Here is a 19302-nt window from a genome sequence, read left to right on the forward strand (position 1 = left end):
TCTCGATGCGGCCTGGTCAACGTGGTCAACGACCGACATGCATCTGAAGTGGACTGTACATGGAGAGGCCGACAACTGGGTCCATGGCCGCACGCAAGGAAATGCCTCCTTATTACGCGCAAAATAATGATTCCTCCACCTGACATCAGAGACCCACCGAAAGGGCCTCTGTATTTCATGAAAAAACGTTACCGTCGCTGACAGCTCGGACCCACCAGCTATATCTTCGCATGCAAGGAAGTGCCTCCTTATTATGCACAAAAAAATGAATACTCCCCTGTTAGCTGGGACCCAGTATAGTGGCAGGCTGACTTGTGGGCCTACTAAGTTGACGGGGATGGAGGGCTTTGTCAACTTAGTCAATATGCACGATTCTAGCTCCAATGACCGTACGATGTCCATCCAACGGCCGTAGTGCTTCTTCAACCTCTGGTCTTCTTGCTCCAGCCGCCCAAACCAGCGCCGGTCGTGCCTCGTGCTCCTGCCTCCCGTGGCCGGCTGCAATGCGGCGGAGGCCTCACCGCCCCCTACTACTCCCACTGCTGGTCAGGCCATCCCTCTACTCACCCACACTCCCTGTTATTCTGCGGCGACGGCAGCCTCACACCGCAGCGAACCAGTGAACCCTCGTACTCCTCTATGCGTGGGCATCCACTGCCGTGTCTTCCCCGGCTCTGCATCGTCCCCTTCCTAGGCCTCGTCGTCGTCCACCGCCCTGGTGCTCTCGACGCGGCGTGGTCAACGTGGTCAAGGAACGACTTCCATTGGACGTGGACTGTACGTGGAGAGGCTGACAGCTGGGTCCATGGCCGCAGCAAGGAAGTGCCTCCTTATTACGTGCAAAATAATTATTCCTCCACCTGACAGCAGGGACCCACCGGACGGGCCACCGTATTTCGCGAAAAAATGTTTCCCCCCTGACTGCTGGAACCCACCAGCTACATCTTCGCACGCAAGGAAGTGCCTGACAGTCGGGGCCCACCTGGTCGAAGTGTACGTAGCGTTGTCATTCTGGTCGCGAACGTGTACGTACATATATACTGGTGGATGTAGAGGCGTGCACGTGTCGTAGTAGAGGCACGCACGTGTCGTAGTAGAGGCGCGCACGTAGCATGTACACGTACGTACAACGGCCAGGGTGCAAGAAAGAAAATATGGCCACGTATGTGTACATACGGGCAGGGTCTCGAACGCCTACTCGCGCATATGTACGGCCAGGGCTCGTGTATATGGCTTGGTCGGAACGGAGAAATGGCATCATTGTTGTGTTCATAGGGAGGCAACGGAATGCGTTATTTTCATGGGGAGGCAACGGAATGTGTCGTGTTCATGGGGAGGCAATAGAATGCGTCGTGTTCATCGGGAGGCAACGGAACGCGTGGGAGCCAACCGGCTGGGTCGGAACGGAATGCGTAGTCGTGTTCATCGGGAGGGCTTGGACGGAACAGGCGATGGAAACGAGGCCTGGCGTACCGCAGAACGGAGGAAACGGCCTTGTGTTCGACCGGCCACATTCTAAACGGGATCCTGTTCATCGGGAGGGGTCTGGCGTACCGCAAAACGGAGGAAACGGACCTCCTACGGTCGAAACGGGGGTCCTGTTGATCGGGAGGGGTGTGGCATACCGCAAAATGGACGAAACGGACCTCCTACGGTCAAAATGGGGGTCATGTTGATCGGGAGGGGTGTGGCGTACCGCAAAATGGACGAAACGGACCTCCTACGGTCGAAACGGGGGTCCTGTTCATCAGGAGGGGTGTGGCGTACCGCAAAACGGGACTCCACGGGATATTGTTCATCTCCACCATTGACCTCCTCCAGCCTCCACGGGCTACCGTCGACCTCCTCCAGCCTCCATGGGCTCTTGTTCATCCAGCCTCCACCGCGCACTACTCCACCGGCTACTGTTCAACCATCCCTCCACGGGAACCCTTCCACCGTCTACTGTTCATCCAGCCCTCCACACCACGGGGTCCTGTTCATCCAGAGGCAACGCCACCGCTCACTGTTCATCCACCCCCCCAATGCTCATTGTTCATCCAATCGATCGGCTTCAGTTAGCAGCAGTAGCAAAGGAATCGCTCGATCGGGTTCAGTTAACAGCCATCGATCGATCGCTCGGGTTCAGTAACGCGTAGCCTGCAGTGCAATCGCTCGGGTTCAGTTAGAGCCCAACGCCTCGCTCGGGTTCAGTTAGAGCCAATGCCTTGCACACGCGCACGTACGTGTACGAGAGAAACACGCATCGCTCGGCCCCCGACCTCCCACCGTAACCGGGAACTCCCCGAAATTTTCCTCCCCCTCGCTTCTACCACGATTTTTTCCATCATGGACAGCCCAAAGAATGTCATCCAGCTGCGTCTCCGGCCCGCCCAGGATGAAAAGCCCATTTTCCGTCATGATTTTTTGTCATAGAAGTAGGAGCCCACCACATCTATGATGATACCGGGTTTTGTCACAATTATCGTCATAGAAGTGTCATATGTATGACAAAAAAAATTCGTTCGGCCCAAAATGTCATGGATGTATCTTTTTTTTGTAGTGTCACTCTGCACTAGCTGCATTTGTACTGATGAATATTAGGCACTCATCTGCAAATAATAGATGACTTACCCAAGGCGACCGAAAGCTCACTCCTACACCCCTGTCGATGGAGCCACCATAATATTTCAGAAGAGATGAAAGGTTGATAACCCACAAGTATAGGGGATCGCAACAGTTTTTGATAAGTAAGAGTGTCGAACCCAACGAGGAGCTAAAGGCAGAACAAATATTCCCTCAAGTTCTATTGACCACCGATACAACTCTACGCACGCTTGATGTTCGCTTTACCTAGAACAAGTATGAAACTAGAAGTATTATGTAGGTGTTGTTGGATAGGTTTGCAAGATAATAAAGATTACATAAATAAAAAGTAGGGGCTGTTTAGATAAAGACACAACTAAGTTAGGTTTAGTAGAGAGCTTATTCTTACAAGAAAGTTATTTGTCCCTAGGCAATCGATAACTAGACCGTAATCATTATTGCAATTTTATTTGAGGGAGAAGCATAAGCTAACATACTTTCTGTACTTGGATCATATGCACTTATGATTGGAACTCCATCAAGCATCCGCAACTACTAAAGATCATTAAGGTAAAACCCAACCATAGCATTAAAGTATCAAGTCCTCTTTATCCCATACGCAACAACCCCCTTACTCGGGTTTGTGTTTCAGCCACTCACTCAACCCACTATAAGCGAATCATGAACGTATTGCAACATCCTACAGCGGGGATCCCTCGCGCTTGCGTGACACGGAGAGCACCATAGGACAACACCAATAATAAAACATGCAACTCAAACCAATCACGGTCATCAAATAGCCCATAGGACAAAACAGATCTACTCAAACATCATAGGATAGCCATACATCATTGGGAAATAATATATAGCGTTGAGCACCATGTTTAAGTAGAGATTACAGCGGGTAAGAGAGAGGTTACACTGCTGCATAGAGGGGGGAAGAGTTGGTGATGATGGCGGTGAAGTTGTTGGTGAAGATTGCGGTGATGATGATGGCCCCGGTGGCACTCCGTTGCCACCGGAAGCAAGGGGGAGAGAGAGCCCCTCCTTCTTCTTCTTCCTTGACCTCCTCCCTAGATGGGAAAAGGGTTTCCCCTCTGGTCCATGGACTCCATCGCGTGGGAGGGGCGAGAGCCCCTCCGAGATTGAATCTGTCTCTTTGTCTCTCTCTGTTTTTGCGTTCTCAGATTCTTCCCTTTCATCGTTTATTATATTCCCGGAGATCCGTAACTCCGATTGGGCTGAAATTTTAACACGATCTCTATCCGGATATTAGCTTTCTTGCGGCGAAAGAAGGGCATCAACCGCCTTATGGGGTGGCCACGAGGGTCAGGGGTGCGCCCCCCTGCCTCGTGCCTCCCTCGGGCACCGTCTCACATGGATTTTTCTTCCCAAAAATCATATATATTCCAAAAAAAAATCTCCGTCAGTTTTTATCCCGTTTGGACTCCATTTGATATGGATATTCTGCAAAAAAAACATGCAACAAACAGGAACTGGCACTGGGCACTGGATCAATATGTTAATCCCAAAAATAGTATAAAAAGTTGCCAAAAGTATATAAAATTGAATAATATTGGCATGGAATAATAAAAAATTATAGATACGACGGAGACGTATCAGCATCCCCAAGCTTAATTCCTGCTCGTCCTCGAGTAGGTAAATGATAAAAAAGATAATATTTGATGTGGAATGCTACCTAGCATAATCTTGATCACATATCTAATCATGGCATGAATATTAAGATATGAGTGATCCAAAGCAATAGCCTATCATTTGACATAAAAACAATAATACTTCAAGCCTACTAATAAAGCAATCATGTCTTTTCAAAATAACATGGCCAAAGAAAGTTATCCCTACAAAATCATATAGTCTGGCTATGCTCCATCTTCACCACACAAAATATTCACATCATGCACAACCCTGATAACAAGCCAGGCAATTGGTTCATACTTTTTAACGCGCTTCAGCTTTTTCAACCCTCACGCAATACATGAGCGTGAGCCATGGATGTAGCACTATAGGTGGAATAAAATGGTGGTTGTGGAGAAGACAAAAAGGAGAAGATAGTCTCACATCAACTAGGCGTATCAACAGGCTATGGAAATGCCCATCAATAGATATCGATGTGAGTGAGTAGGGATTGCCATGCAACGGATGCACTAAGAGCTATAAGTATATGAAAGCTGAAACTGAAACTAAGTGGGTGTGGATCCAACTTGCTTGCTCATGAAGACCTCGGGAATTTGAGGAAGCCCATCATCAGAATATACAAGCCAAGTTCTATAATGAAAATTCCCACTAGTATATGAAAGTGATAACTCAAGAGACTCTCTATATGAAGGACATGGTCCTACTCTAAAGCACAAGTGTGGTAAAAGGATAGTAACATTGCCCCTTCTCTCTTTTTCTCTCATTTTTTATATTTTTTGGGCCTTCTCTTTTTTTGGCCTTTCTCTTTTTTATTTTTTTATTTTTTTCGTCCAAAGTCTCATCCCGACTTGTGGGGGAATCATAGTCTCCATCATCCTTTGCTCACTCGGGCAATGTTCTAATAATGATGATCATCACACTTTTATTTACTTACAACTCAATATTACAACTTGATATCTAGAACAAAGATATAACTCTATATGAATGCCTCCGGCAGTGTACCAGGATGTGCAATGATCTAGCGTAGCAATGACATCAAACGGACAAGCCATGAAAACATCATGCTAGCTTTCTTACAATCATGCAAAACAATATGACAATGAATGCTCAAGCCATGTATATGATGATGATGAAAGTTGCATGGCAATATATCTCGGAATGGCTATGGAAATGCCATGATAGGTAGGTATTGTGGCTGTTTTGAGGAAGCTATATGGTGGGTTTAAGGTACCGACGAAAGTTGCGCGATACTAGAGAGGCTAGCAATGGTGGAAGGGTGAGAGTGCGTATAATCCATGAACTCAACATTAGTCATAAAGAACTCACATACTTATTGTAAAAGTTTATTAGCCCTTGAAACAAAGTACTACTACGCATGCCCCTAGGGGGATAGATTGGTAGGAAAAGACCATCGCTCGTCCCCGACCGCCACTCATAAGGAAGACAATCAATAACTACCTCATGCTCCGACTTCGTTACATAACGGTTCACCATACGTGCATGCTACGGGAATCACAAACCTCAACACAAGTATTTCTACTAATCCACAACTACCCACTAGCATGACTCTAATATCACCATCTTTATATCGCAAAACTATTGCAAGGAATCAAACATATCATACTCAGTGATCTACAAGTTTTATGTAGGATTTTATGACTAACCATGTGAATGACCAATTCCTGTCATCTCTCTAAATAGATATAAGTGAAGCAAGGGAGTTTAATTATTTCTACAAAAGATATGCCCACACTCTAACAAATATAAGTGAAGCAAAAGAGCATTCTACAAATGGCAGTTTTCTATGTAAAGAGAAACAGGCAATCCAAACTTCAAATGATATAAGTGAAGCACATGAAGCATTCTATAAAGCCATACTCAAAAGATATAAGTGAAGTGCAATGAGAATTCTATAAATCAACCAAGGACTATCTCATACTAGCATGGTGCATAAAAGAAAAATGAAAACTAAATGCAAAAGACGCTCCAAGATTGCACATATCGCATGAACGAAACAAATCTGAAAACATACCGATACTTGTTGAAGAAAGAGGGGATGCCTTCCGGGGCATCCCCAAGCTTAGACACTTGAGTCTCCTTGAATATTTACATGGGGTGCCTCGGCCATCCCCAAGCTTGAGCTCTTGCCTCTCTTCCTTCTTCTCACATCAAGACCTTCTCGATCATCGAACACTTCATCCACACAAAACTTTAACAGAAAACTCGGTAAGATCCGTTAGTATAATAAAGCAAATCACTACTCTAAGTACTGTTGCAAACGAATTCATGTTTTGTTTTGGCATTTTAGCTACTGTAGTATAATTTTTCCATGGCTTAATCCACTGATATAAATTGATAGTTTCATCAAAACAAGCAAACTATGCATCAAAAATAGAATCTGTCTAAAACAGAACAGTCTGTAATAATCTAAACATTAACCATACTTATGATACTTGAAAAATTCTACCAAAATTAGGAAAAATAAAAAATATGTATATAAAGACATTTCAAAAAGAATCATAACCATTTGACGTTCCAGTAAAAAATGTAAAATCGCGCACTACAGCCAAAGTTTCTGTCCTGCACCGTACAAACCAACAAGCAAAGTAAACATCCTAAAGGCAAACCTTGGCACATTATTTTTATAATACAATGGAATTGTACAAGGGGATAATTATTTTTGTTGAAAAGTTTCTGTAATCAAGATTCACAAAGTTTCCATGGGCATGAACAAAGTTCAAGGCTAGCTCCCATTTTAACAATGCTCGTCTTTCTCACTTTCGCTTTTCTTTTTGAAAAAGTTTTAGGTTCCCCTCTTTATTTTTTTGGTTTTTAAACTATATAAAAGCACTCAACAGAAATAAATGACTCTCTAAAACTTCCGGGTTGTCTCGCTAGCAGCACTTTCTTTAAAACCATTAAGCTAGGCATATAGTGCTCAAGTAGTGAATCCACCCGGATCCCAAGGTATATCAAAGCCAATTTTAATTAACAATGATTTGTAATTTAGTAGTGAGCACAAAGTAACATATATCATGTAACAACGAAGTCTAACTCTCTTCCTATGCATCCGCATGTCATAAAAGAACAATTCATGCACACATAGTAAAGGCCAATGCATAGTATAATCAGTTTCTTGAAATTTTATCATATTGGAAACATAGAGAGGCGGAGATATAGTTCCTCTCTCATAATAATCGCAAGTAGGAGCAGCAAGCACATGCATATTATATTCATCAAAATCATCATGTGTAGTAGTAAAAGGCAACCCATCTATATAATCCTTAATAAGCACAAACTTCTCCGATATAGTATAGTTTGGAGAATTCAAAAAGATAATAGGACTATCATGTGTGGGTGCAATAGCAAAAATTTCATGTTTAACATAAGGAACTATTGCAAGTTCATCTCCATAAGCATAATTCATATTGGCATCTTGGCCACAAGCATAGCAAGCATCATCAAAAAGCGATATTTCAAAAGAATCAACGGGATCATAACAGTCATCATAGCAATCATCCTTCAGTAAGCACAAAGGGAAATTAAACAATGTATGAGTTGGAGGGTTACTCTCATTAGAAGGTGGGCACGGGTAGCTAATACGCTCTTCCTCCTTTTGTTCTTCGCTCTCCTCATCATCTTTTTCATCTAATGAGCTCACAGTTTCATCAATTTCTTCTTCCATAGACTCCTGCAAAATATTAGTCTCTTCTTGGACAGCGGAGTAGTCCTCAATATATGGTTCAACATAGGCATTAGAAGCATAATTATCATAGCAATATTTAAGTATGGCAAAATTTTCAGATTTGTAAAGGGTAGCATCATATGTTTCAATCAAAGAAGCAATTTCATAAGCACCCTTAAAAGCAACAAATTCTTCAATTTGTTGAACATCATAGTAATTATAAACACCTTTAGCATAAGAAGATACGATTCCATTATCACTAAATAAACATTGGTAGGGAAGGTGTTTATTAGGGTCTTTAGAACAACAAGTAATATCATATATTTCACATAAATTCCAAGCATAGCATTGCAAACGATGAATTTGACCCAGTAAAAGTTTCCCTTTTTCAGAAATGCGGTGTCGAACATAACACGCATGCTCATCTAAAGATCTACCCTCAACTAAGCTAGTTGGGGTTTCAGCACGAGCACATAGGGATCGAAGATGATCCAAGTAATAAGCTTCAGGAGTGTGATAGATTTTGAGTGGTTCTTCAACCATTGGTTTAGTAGGTACAACTAATTTTTTTTGGTATTTTACGTTTCCTACCCATAACTAAAGATAGAAAACAACTAAGAACAGCAAATAAAAATTACTTAGTGATAAAGCAAACAAGCACACACGAGAATATTCACCCCACGCTATTGCTCCCCGGCAACAGCGCTAGAAAAAGGTCTTGATAACCCACAAGTATAGGGGATCACAACAGTTTTCGATAAGTAAGAGTGTCGAACCCAACGAGGAGCTAAAGGCAGAACAAATATTCCCTCAAGTTCTATCAACCACCGATACAACTCTACGCACGCTTGATGTTCGCTTTACCTAGAACAAGTATGAAACTAGAAGTATTATGTAGGTGATGTTGGATAGGTTTGCAAGATAATAAAGATCACGTAAATAAAAAGTAGGGGCTGTTTAGATAAAGACACAACTAAGTTAGGTTTAGTAGAGAGCTTGTTGTTACGAGAAAGTTATTTGTCCCTAGGCAATCGATAACTAGACCGGTAATCATTATTGCAATTTTATTTGAGGGAGGGGCATAAACTAACATACTTTCTCTACTTGGATCATATGCACTTATGATTGGAACTCCAGCAAGTATCCACAACTACTACAAATCATTAAGGTAAAACCCAACCATAGCATTAAAGTATCAAGTCCTCTTCATCCCATATGCAACAACTCCCTTACTCGGGTTTGTGTTTCAGTCACTCACGCAACCCACTATAAGCGAATCATGAACGTATTGCAACACCCTACAGCGGGGATCCCTCATGCTTGCGCGACACGGAGAGCACCATAGGAAAACACCAATAATAAAACATGCAACTCAAACCAATCACGATCATCAAATAGCCCATAGGACAAAACGGATCTACTCAAACATCATAGGATAGCCATACATCACTAGGAAATAATATATAGCATTGAGCACCATGTTTAAGTAGAGATTACAGCGGGTAAGAGAGAGGTTACACCGCTGTATAGAGGGGGAGAGTTGGTGATGATGGCGGTGAAGTTGTTGGTGAAGATTGCGGTGATGATGATGGCCCCCGGTGGCACTCCGGTGCCACCGGAAGTAAGGGGGAGAGAGTCCCCCTCCTTCTTCTTCTTCCTTGACCTCCTCCCTAGATGGGAGAAGGGTTTCCCCTCTGGTCCATGGACTCCATGGCGTGGGAGGGGCGAGAGCTTCCCAGAGCTTAGCCGTTGTCCTCTTCTCTTCGTCTGATGGCCCTCGCCCAATGGACTGCCTCCGCAGCTTATCTAACTTTTTCTGTAGCTGCTGAACTGATCTTGTGAGACATCCAAACTCTCCCCATGGCTCAACTATTCGCTGCAGCGCACCCAATGATTCAACTATCCCTTGTAGACCATGGGAACGATTCTGCTGTAGCCATGTTTCCGTGACTAAATTCTCATAGTCCATATGAGTTTGCCGAACGTTCTCATATCGAAACTATTTCGATCGCCGACCGCCATGATCATGTGGTTTGTCTCTCATTTCTGCAACGATGAAATAGTGGTCCAACTCCACTGCACTGATATGACGTACTTGAATGAATTCATAATGCTGACGGAAAGCCTCGTTTGCAAAAGCGTGATCAAGCCTGGCCTTTACATTAGCATCTCCATCCTGTCTATTATCCCAAGTATAGGGCAATGCAGTCCACCCTAGATCTTGGAAAGCAACATCATCAACAACCTCTCTAAAGGCTCACATTTGCCATTCCGGCCGAGCCGAGCGACTAAAGTGCTCATCGCCATACAGAGTCTCGTTAAAGTCACCCATGCATAGCCTGAAGGAAATATACCCTAGAGGCAATAATAAAGTGATTATTTATTTCCTTATATCATGATAAATGTTTATTATTCATGCTAGAATTGTATTAACCGGAAACTTAGTACATGTGTGAATACATAGATAAACAGAGTGTCACTAGTATGTCTCTACTTGACTAGCTCGTTGAATCAAAGATGGTTAAGTTTCCTAGCCATAGACATGAGTTGTCATTTGATTAACAGGATCACATCATTAGAGAATGATGTGATTGACTTGACCCATTCCGTTAGCTTAGCATACGATTGTTCAGTTTTATTGCTATTTCTTTCTTCATGACTTATACATGTTCCTCTGACTATGAGATTATGCAACTCCCGAATATCGGAGGAACACCTTGCTTGCTATCAAACGTCACAACATAACTAAGTGATTATAAAGATGCTCTATAGGTGTCTCCGATGGTGTTTGTTGACTTGGCATAGATTGAGATTAGGATTTTGTCACTCTGTGTATCAGAGAGGTATCTCTGGGCCCTCTCGGTAATGCACATCATCATAAGCCTTGCAAGCAATGCAACTAATGATTTAGTTGCGGGATGATGCATTACGGAACGAGTAAAGAGACTTGCTGGTAACGAGATTGAGCTAGATATTGAGATACCAACGATCAAATCTCGGGCAAGTAACATACCGATGATAAAGGGAACAACTTATGTTGTTATACGGTTTGACCGATAAAGTTCTTGGTAGAATATGTAGGAACCAATATGAGCATCCAGGTTCCGCTATTGGTATTGACCGGAGATGAGTCTCGGTCATGTCTACATAGTTCTCGAACCCGTAGGGTTCGCACGCTTAACGTTCGGTGATGATCGAGTATTATGAGTTTATGTGTTTTGATGTACCGAAGGTAGTTCGGAGTCCCGGATGAGATCGGGGACATGACGAAGAGTCTCAAAATGGTCAAGATGTAAAGATAGATATTGGATGACTATATTCGGACATCGGAAAGGTTCCGAGTGATTCAGGTATTTTTCGGAGTACTGTAGAGTTACGGGAATTCGCCAGGAGGGTCGATGGGCCTTCGTGGGCTTTAGTGGAAATAGTGGGAAGCAAGGAAGTGTGGGGTGCTCCCCCCTAGGCCCAAACCAAATTGGTTTAGGGCTTTGGGGGTCGGCCCCCTCTTTCCTTCTCCTCTCCTCCTCTTTCCTTCCCCTCCTAGTTGGACTAGGAAAGGGGGAACCTACTCCTAGTAGGAGTAGGATTCCCCCCTTGGGGCGCACCCTATGAGGTCGCCGACCCCCTCCCCTTGCTCCTTTATATACGTGGCCAAGGGGCACCCCATAAACACAAAAGTTGTTTAGTTGATCTTTTATCCGTGTGCGGTGCCCCCCTCCACCATATTCCACCTCGGTCATATCATAGCGGTGCTTAGGCGAAGCCCTGCGTCGGTAGCATCATCATCACCGTCATCACGCCGTCGTGCTGACGGAACTCTCCCTCGAAGCTCTGCTGGATTGGAGTTCGTGGGACGTCACCGAGCTGAATGTGCGCTAAACTCGGAGGTGTCGTATGTTCGGTACTTGGATCAGTCAGATCGTGAAGACGTACGACTACATCAACCGCGTTCTCATAACGCTTCCGCTTATGGTCTACGAGGGTACGTAGATGATACTCTCCCCTCTCATTGCTATGCATCACCATAATCTTGCATGTGCGTAGGAATTTTTTTGAAATTACTGCGTTCCCCAACAGTGGTATCAGAGCCAGGTTTATGCGTAGATGTCATATGCACGAGTAAAACACAAAGGAGTTGTGGGCGTGGGTATATACATATTGCTTGCCGTCACTAGTTGATCCTTGATTCAGCGGCATTGTTGGATGAAGTGGTCCAGACCGACATTACGCGTACGCTTACGCGAGACTGGTTCTACCGCCGTGCTTCGCACACAGGTGGCTAGTGGGTGTCTGTTTCTCCAACTTTAGTTGAATCGGTTTCAATGAACAGGGTTTCTGAAGATAAAAAATGAATCACTATACTACATTGTGGTTTTTGATGCGTAGGTAAGAACGGTTCTTGCTCAGCCCATAGCAGCCACGTAAAACTTGCAACAACAAAGTAGAGGACGTCTGACTTGTTTTTGCAGGGCTTGTTGTGATGTGATATGGTCAAGACGTGATGAGATATAAGTTTTTGTATGAGATGATCATGTTTTTGTTGAAGTTATCGGCAACTGGCAGAAGCCTTATGGTTGTCTCTTTATTACATAAGATGCAAGCGCCAAATAATTGCTTTACTTTATCGCTATGCGATGGCAATAGTTGCAAGCGCAATAGTTGGCGAGACGACCATGTGATGACACGTTGATAGAGATCAAGATGATGGAGATCATGGTGTCATGCCGGTGACGATAGAGATCATGATGGTGTTTTGGAGATGGAGATCAAAGGCACAAGATGATGATGGCCATATCATGTCACATATTTTGATTGCATGTGATGTTTATCCTTTATGCATCTTATTTTGCTTAGTTCGGCAGTAGCATTATAAGATGGTCTCTCACTAAATTTCAAGGTATAAGTGTTCTCCCTGAGTATGCACCGTTGCCAAAGTTCGTCGTGCCGAGACACCACGTGATGATCGGGTGTGATAAGCTCTACGTTCACATACAACAGGTGCAAGCTAGTTTTGCACACGCAAAAATACTTGGGTTAAACTTGACGAGCCTAGCATATGCAGATATGGCCTCAGAACATTGAGGCCGAAAGGTCGAGCGTGAATCATATAGTAGATATGATCAACATAGTGATGTTCACCATTGAAAACTACTCCATTTCACATGATGACCGGTCATGGTTTAGTTGATTTGGATCACGTGATCACTTAGATGATTAGAGGGATGTCTGTCTAAGTGGGAGTTCTTAAGTAATATGATTAATTGAACTTTAATTTATCATGAACTTAGTCCTGATAGTATTTGCATAACTATGTTGCAGATCAATAGCTCGCGATGTAGCTCCCCGTTTATTTTTGATATGTTCCTAGAGAAAAATAAGTTGGAAGTTGATAGTAGCAATTATGCACTGGGTTCGTGATCTTAGGATTATCCTCATTGCTGCACAGAAGAATTATGGCCTTGCTGCACCGCTAGGTGACAGACCTATTGCAGGAGCAGATGCACACGTTATGAACGTTTGACAAAGCTCGGTATGATGACTACTTAATAGTTTAGTGCACCATGCTTTACGGCTTAGAACCAGGACTTCAAAAACGTTTTGAACGCCACAGAACATATAAAATTTTCTAAGAGTTGAAATTGGTATCTCATACTCATGCTCGTGTCGAGAGGTATGAGACCTCTGACAGTACTTTGCCTACAAGGTGGAGGAGAATAGCTCAACCAGTGAGCATGTGCTCAGATTGTCTGGGTACTACAATTGCTTGAATCAAGTGGGAGTTAATCTTCCAGATAAGATAGTAATTGATAAAGTTCTCTAGTCACTATCACCAAGTTACTAGAACTTAGTGATGAACTATAATATGCAAGGGATGACGAAAGTAATCCCCAAGCTCTTCACGATGCTGAAATCGGTGAAGGTAGAAATCAAGAAATAGCATAAAGTGTTGATGGTTAACAAGACCACTAGTTTCAAGAAAAGGGCAAATGGAAAGAAAGAGGAACTTCAAATAATAAAGGCAAGCAAGTTGCCACTCCCATGAAGAAGCTCAAAGCTAGACCCAAGCCTGGAACTGAGTGCTTCTACTGCAAAGGAAATGGTCACTGGAAGTGGAACTGCCCTAGATACTTGGCGGATAAGAAGGATGGCAAAGTGAACAAAGGGATATTTGATATACATGTTATTGATGTGTACTTTACTAGTGTTTATAGCAAACCCCCCGGTATTTGATACTGGTTCAGTTGATAAAAGTAGTAACTCGAAACGGGAGTTGAAAAATAAACAAAGACTAGTTGAGGGCAAGGTGACGATGTGTGTTGGAAGTAATTCCAAGGTTGATAAGATCACCATCGCACACTCCCTTTACCTTCGGGATTAGTGTTGAACCTAAAATAAATGTTATTTTGTGTTTGTTGAGCATAATATGATTGGACTTTTATTGCAATACGGTTATTCATTTAAGTCAAAGAATAATTGTTATTATGTTTACATGAATAAAACCTTCTGTGGTCATACACCCAAAGTGAATGGTTTATTGAATCTCGATCATAGTGATACACATATTTATAATATTGAAGCCAAAAGATGCAAACTTAATGATGATAGTGCAACTTATTTGTGGCACTACCGTTTAGGTCATATTGGTGTAAAGCGCATGAAGAAACTCCATGCTGATGGGCTTTTGGAATCACTTGATGCTTACGAACCATGCCTCATGGGCAAGATGACTAAGACTTTGTTCTCCGGAACAATGGAGCGAGCAACTGACTTATTGGAAATAATACATACTGATGCATGGGGTCCGATGAGTGTTGAGGCTCGCGACGGGTATCGTTATTTTCCGACCTTCACACACGATTTGAGCAGATATGGATATATCTACTTGATGAAACATAAGTCTGAAACATTTGAAAAGTTCAAAGAATTTTAGAGTGAAGTGGAAAATCATCGTAACAAGAAAATAAAGTTTCTACGATCTAATCGTGGAGGAGAATATTTGAGTTACGAGTTTGGTCTTCATTTGAAACAATGCGGAATAGTTTCGCAACTCACACCACCTGGAACACCACAGCGTAATGGTGTGTCCGAACGTCATAACCGTACTTTATTAGATATGGTGCGATCTATGATGTCTCTTACCGATTTATCACTATCGTTTTGGGGTTATGCATTAGAGACAGTTGCATTCATGTTAAATAGGGCACCATCTACATCCGTTGAGATGACACCATATAAACTGTGGTTTAGCAAGAAACCTAAGCTGTAGTTTCTTAAAGTTTGGGGCTATGATGCTTATGTGAAAAAGTTTCAACCTGATAAGCTCGAACCCGAATTGGAAAAATGCGTCTTCATAGGATACCCAAAGGAAACTGTTGGGTACACCTTCTATCACAGATCCGAAGGCAAGATATTCGTTGCTAAGAATGGATCCTTTCTAGAGAAGGAGTTTCTCTCGAAAGAAGTGAGTGGGAAGAATGTAGAACTTGATGAGGTAATTGTACCTTCTCCTAAATTGGAAAGTAGTTCATCACAGAAATCAGTTCTAGTGATTCCTACATCAATTAGTGAGGAAGTTAATGATGATGATCATGAAACTTCAGATCAAATTACTACCGAACCTTGTAGGACAACCAGAGTATGGTCCGCACCAGAGTGGTATGGTAATCCTTTCTGGAAGTCATGTTGCTAGACCATGACGAACCTACGAACTATGAGGAAGCGATGATGAGCCCAGATTCCGCGAAATGGCTTGAGGCCATGAAATCTGAGATGGGATCCATGTATGAGAACAAAGTATGGACTTTGATTGACTTTCCCGATGATCGGTGAGTCATTAAGAATAAATGGATCTTCAAGAGGAAGACGAACGCTGATAGTAGTGTTACTATCTACAAAGCTCGAATTGTCGCAAAAATGTTTTTGACAAGTTCAAGGTGTTGACTACGATGAGATTTTCTCACTCGTATTGATGCTTAAAAGTTTGTCTGAATCATGTTAGCAATTGCCACATTTTATGAAATCTGGCAAATGGATGTTAAAACTGTATTCCTTAATGGATTTCTTAAACAAGAGTTGTATATGATGCAACCAGAAGGTTTTGTCGATCCTAAAGGTGCTAACAAAGTGAGCAAGCTCTAGCGATCCATCTATGGACTGGTGCAAGCATCTCAGAGTTGGAATATATGCTTTGATAAAGTGATCAAAGCATATGGTCTTATACAGACTTGCAGCGAAGGCTGTATTTACAAGAAAGTGAGTGGGAGCACTACAACATTTCTGATAAGTATATGTCAATGACATATTGTTGATCAGAAATAATGTAGAATTTTCTAGAAAGCATAAAGGAGTGTTTGAAAGGAGTTTTTCAAAGAAAGACCTCGGTGAAACTACTTACATATTGAGCATCAAGATCTATAGAGATAGATCAAGACGCTTGATATATTTTCAATGAGTACATACCTTGACAAGATTTTGAAGTAGTTCAAAATGGAACAGTCAAAGAAGGAGTTCTTGTCTGTGTTGCAAAGTGTGAAGTTGAGTAAAGACTCAAAACCCGACCACGATAGAAAATAGAAAGAGAATGAAAAGTCATTCCCTATGCCTCAGTCATAGGTTCTACAAAGTATGATATGTTGTGTACCAGACCTATTGTGTACCTCACCATAAGTTTGGCAAGAGGGTACAATAGTGATCTAGGAGTAGATCACTGGACATCGGTCAAAATTATCCTTAGAGGACTAAGGAAATATTTCTCGGTTATGGAGGTGATAAAAGAGTTTGTCGTAAAGAGTTACGTCGATGAAAGCTTTTTTCATCGGTCTAGATGACTCTAAGTCTCAATCTAGATACATATTGAAAGTGGGAGCAATTAGCTAGAGTAGCTCCGTGCAGAGTATTGAAGACATAGAAATTTGCAAAATACATATGGATCTGAATGTTGCAGACCTGTAGACTAAAACTTCTCTCACAAGAAAAACATGATCACTCTTTGGGTGTTAATCACATAGTGATGTGAACTAGATTATTGACTCTAGTAAACCCTTTGGGTATTAGTCACATGAAGATGTGAACTAATCACATAAAGATGTGAACTAATCACATAAAGATGTGAACTATTGGTGTTAAATCACATGACGATGTGAACTAGATTATTGACTCTAGTGCAAGTGGGAGACTGAAGGAAATATGCCCTAGAGGCAATAATAAAGTTATTGTTTATTTCCTTATATCATGATAAATGTTTATTATTCATGCTAGAATTGTATTAACCGAAAACTTAGTACATGTGTGAATACATAGACAAACAGAGTGTCACTACTATGCCTCCACTTGACTAGCTTGTTGAATCAAAGATGGTTAAGTTTCCTAGCCATAGACATGAGTTGTCATTTGATTAACGGGATCACATCATTAGATAATGATGTGATTGACTTGACCCATTCCGTTAGCTTAGCATACGATCGTTCGGTTTTATTGCTATTGCTTTCTTCATGACTTATACATGTTCCTCTGACTATGAGATTATGCAACTCCTGGATACCGGAGGAACACCTTGGGTGGTATCAAACGTCACAACATAACTGGGTGATTATAAAGATGCTCTATAGGTGTCTCCGATGGTGTTTGTTGAGTTGGCATAGATCGAGATTAGGATTTTGTCACTCCGTGTATCGGAGAGGTATCTCTGGGCCCTCTCGGTAATGCACATCACTATAAGCCTTGCAAGCAATGCAACTAATGAGTTAGTTGTGGGATGATGCATTACGTAACGAATAAAGAGACTTGCCAGTAACGAGATTGAGCTAGGTATTGAGATACCGACGATCAAATCTCGGGCAAGTAACATACCGATGACAAAGGGAACAACGTATGTTGTTATATGGTTTGACCGATAAAGATCTTCGTAGAATATGTAGGAACCAATATGAGCATACAGGTTCCGCTATTGGTTATTGACCGGAGATGAGTCTCGGTCATGTCTACATAGTTCTCGAACCCGTATGGTCCGCACGCTTAACGTTCGGTGACGATCGGGTATTATGAGTTTATGTGTTTTGATGTACCTAAGGTAGTTCGAAGTCCCGGATGAGATCGGGGACACGACAAGGAGTCTCGAAATGGTCGAGACGTAAAGATCGATATATTGGATGACTATATTCGGACATCGGAAAGGTTCCGAGTGATTCAGGTATTTTTCGAAGTACTGTAGAGTTACGGGAATTCGCCGGAAGGGTCAATGAGCCTTCGTGGGCTTTAGTGGAAATAGATGGCAGCAAGGAAGTGTGGGGTGCGCCCCCTAGGCCCAAACCGAATTGGTTTAGGGCTTTGGGGTCGTCCCCCTCTTTCCTTGTCCTCTCCTCCTCTTTCCTTCCCTTCCTAGTTGGACTAGGAAAGGGGGAACCTACTCCTACTAGGAGTAGGATTCCCCTCTTGGGGCGCACCCTATGAGGCCACCGGCCCCCTCCCCTTGCTCCTTTATATATGTGGACAGGGGGCACCCCATAGACATAGAAGTTGATCAGTTGATCTTTTAGCCTTGTGTGGTACCCCCCTCCACCATAATCCACCTCGGTCATATCGTGGCGGTGCTTAGGCGGAGCCCTGCGTCAGTAGCATCATCATCACCGTCATCACGTCGTCGTGCTGACGGAACTCTCCCTCGAAGCTCTGCTGGATCGGAGTTCGTGGGACATCACCGAGCTGAACGTGTGCTGAACTCGGAGGTGTCGTACGTTCGGTACTTGGATCGTTCGGATCGTGAAGACGTACGCCTACATCAACCGCGTTCTCATAATGCTTCCGCTTACGGTCTACGAGGGTACGTAGACGATACTCTCCCCTCTCGTTGCTATGCATCACCATGATCTTGCATGTACGTAGGAATTTTTTTGAAATTACTGCGTTCCCCAACATAGCCATGCAGCATGCGATTGTGCACACAAGGTTCTCATAAAGCACCAACTGTGGTGTCTATTCTCAGCTCTAGGTGCTCCATAGAAACCCGTGAATCTCCACTCAAGGGAGTTTTGATCCTTAATTCGCACCATTGTATCAATATGGCCGGAACTATAATTTTTCAACTGAACATCATATTCCTTGGACCAGAAAAGACCTATGCCACCACTTAGTCCTTCACTTTCCACAGCAAAGCATCTCGCGAAACCTAGTTGGTGACGTATATCTTCAACTCTTTTCACCCTGATTTTAGTCTCCATTACAAACAGCAGGGCGGGAACTTCTTGCTTCACAATGATGTGAAGCTCGCGAACTGCCTCGGGGTTCCCAAGCCCTTGGCAGTTCCAACTCAAACAATTCATTGCGATCGGCAGGGCTGCAATGCAGCCTCTGCCGAATTTTCAGGTGTGGGTTTCTTTTTCTTCGTGTCCCGCACAGGC

The sequence above is a fragment of the Triticum aestivum genome, chromosome 7A, assembly GCF_018294505.1.
Source record: "Triticum aestivum cultivar Chinese Spring chromosome 7A, IWGSC CS RefSeq v2.1, whole genome shotgun sequence".
Classification (NCBI taxonomy): Eukaryota; Viridiplantae; Streptophyta; class Magnoliopsida; order Poales; family Poaceae; genus Triticum; species Triticum aestivum.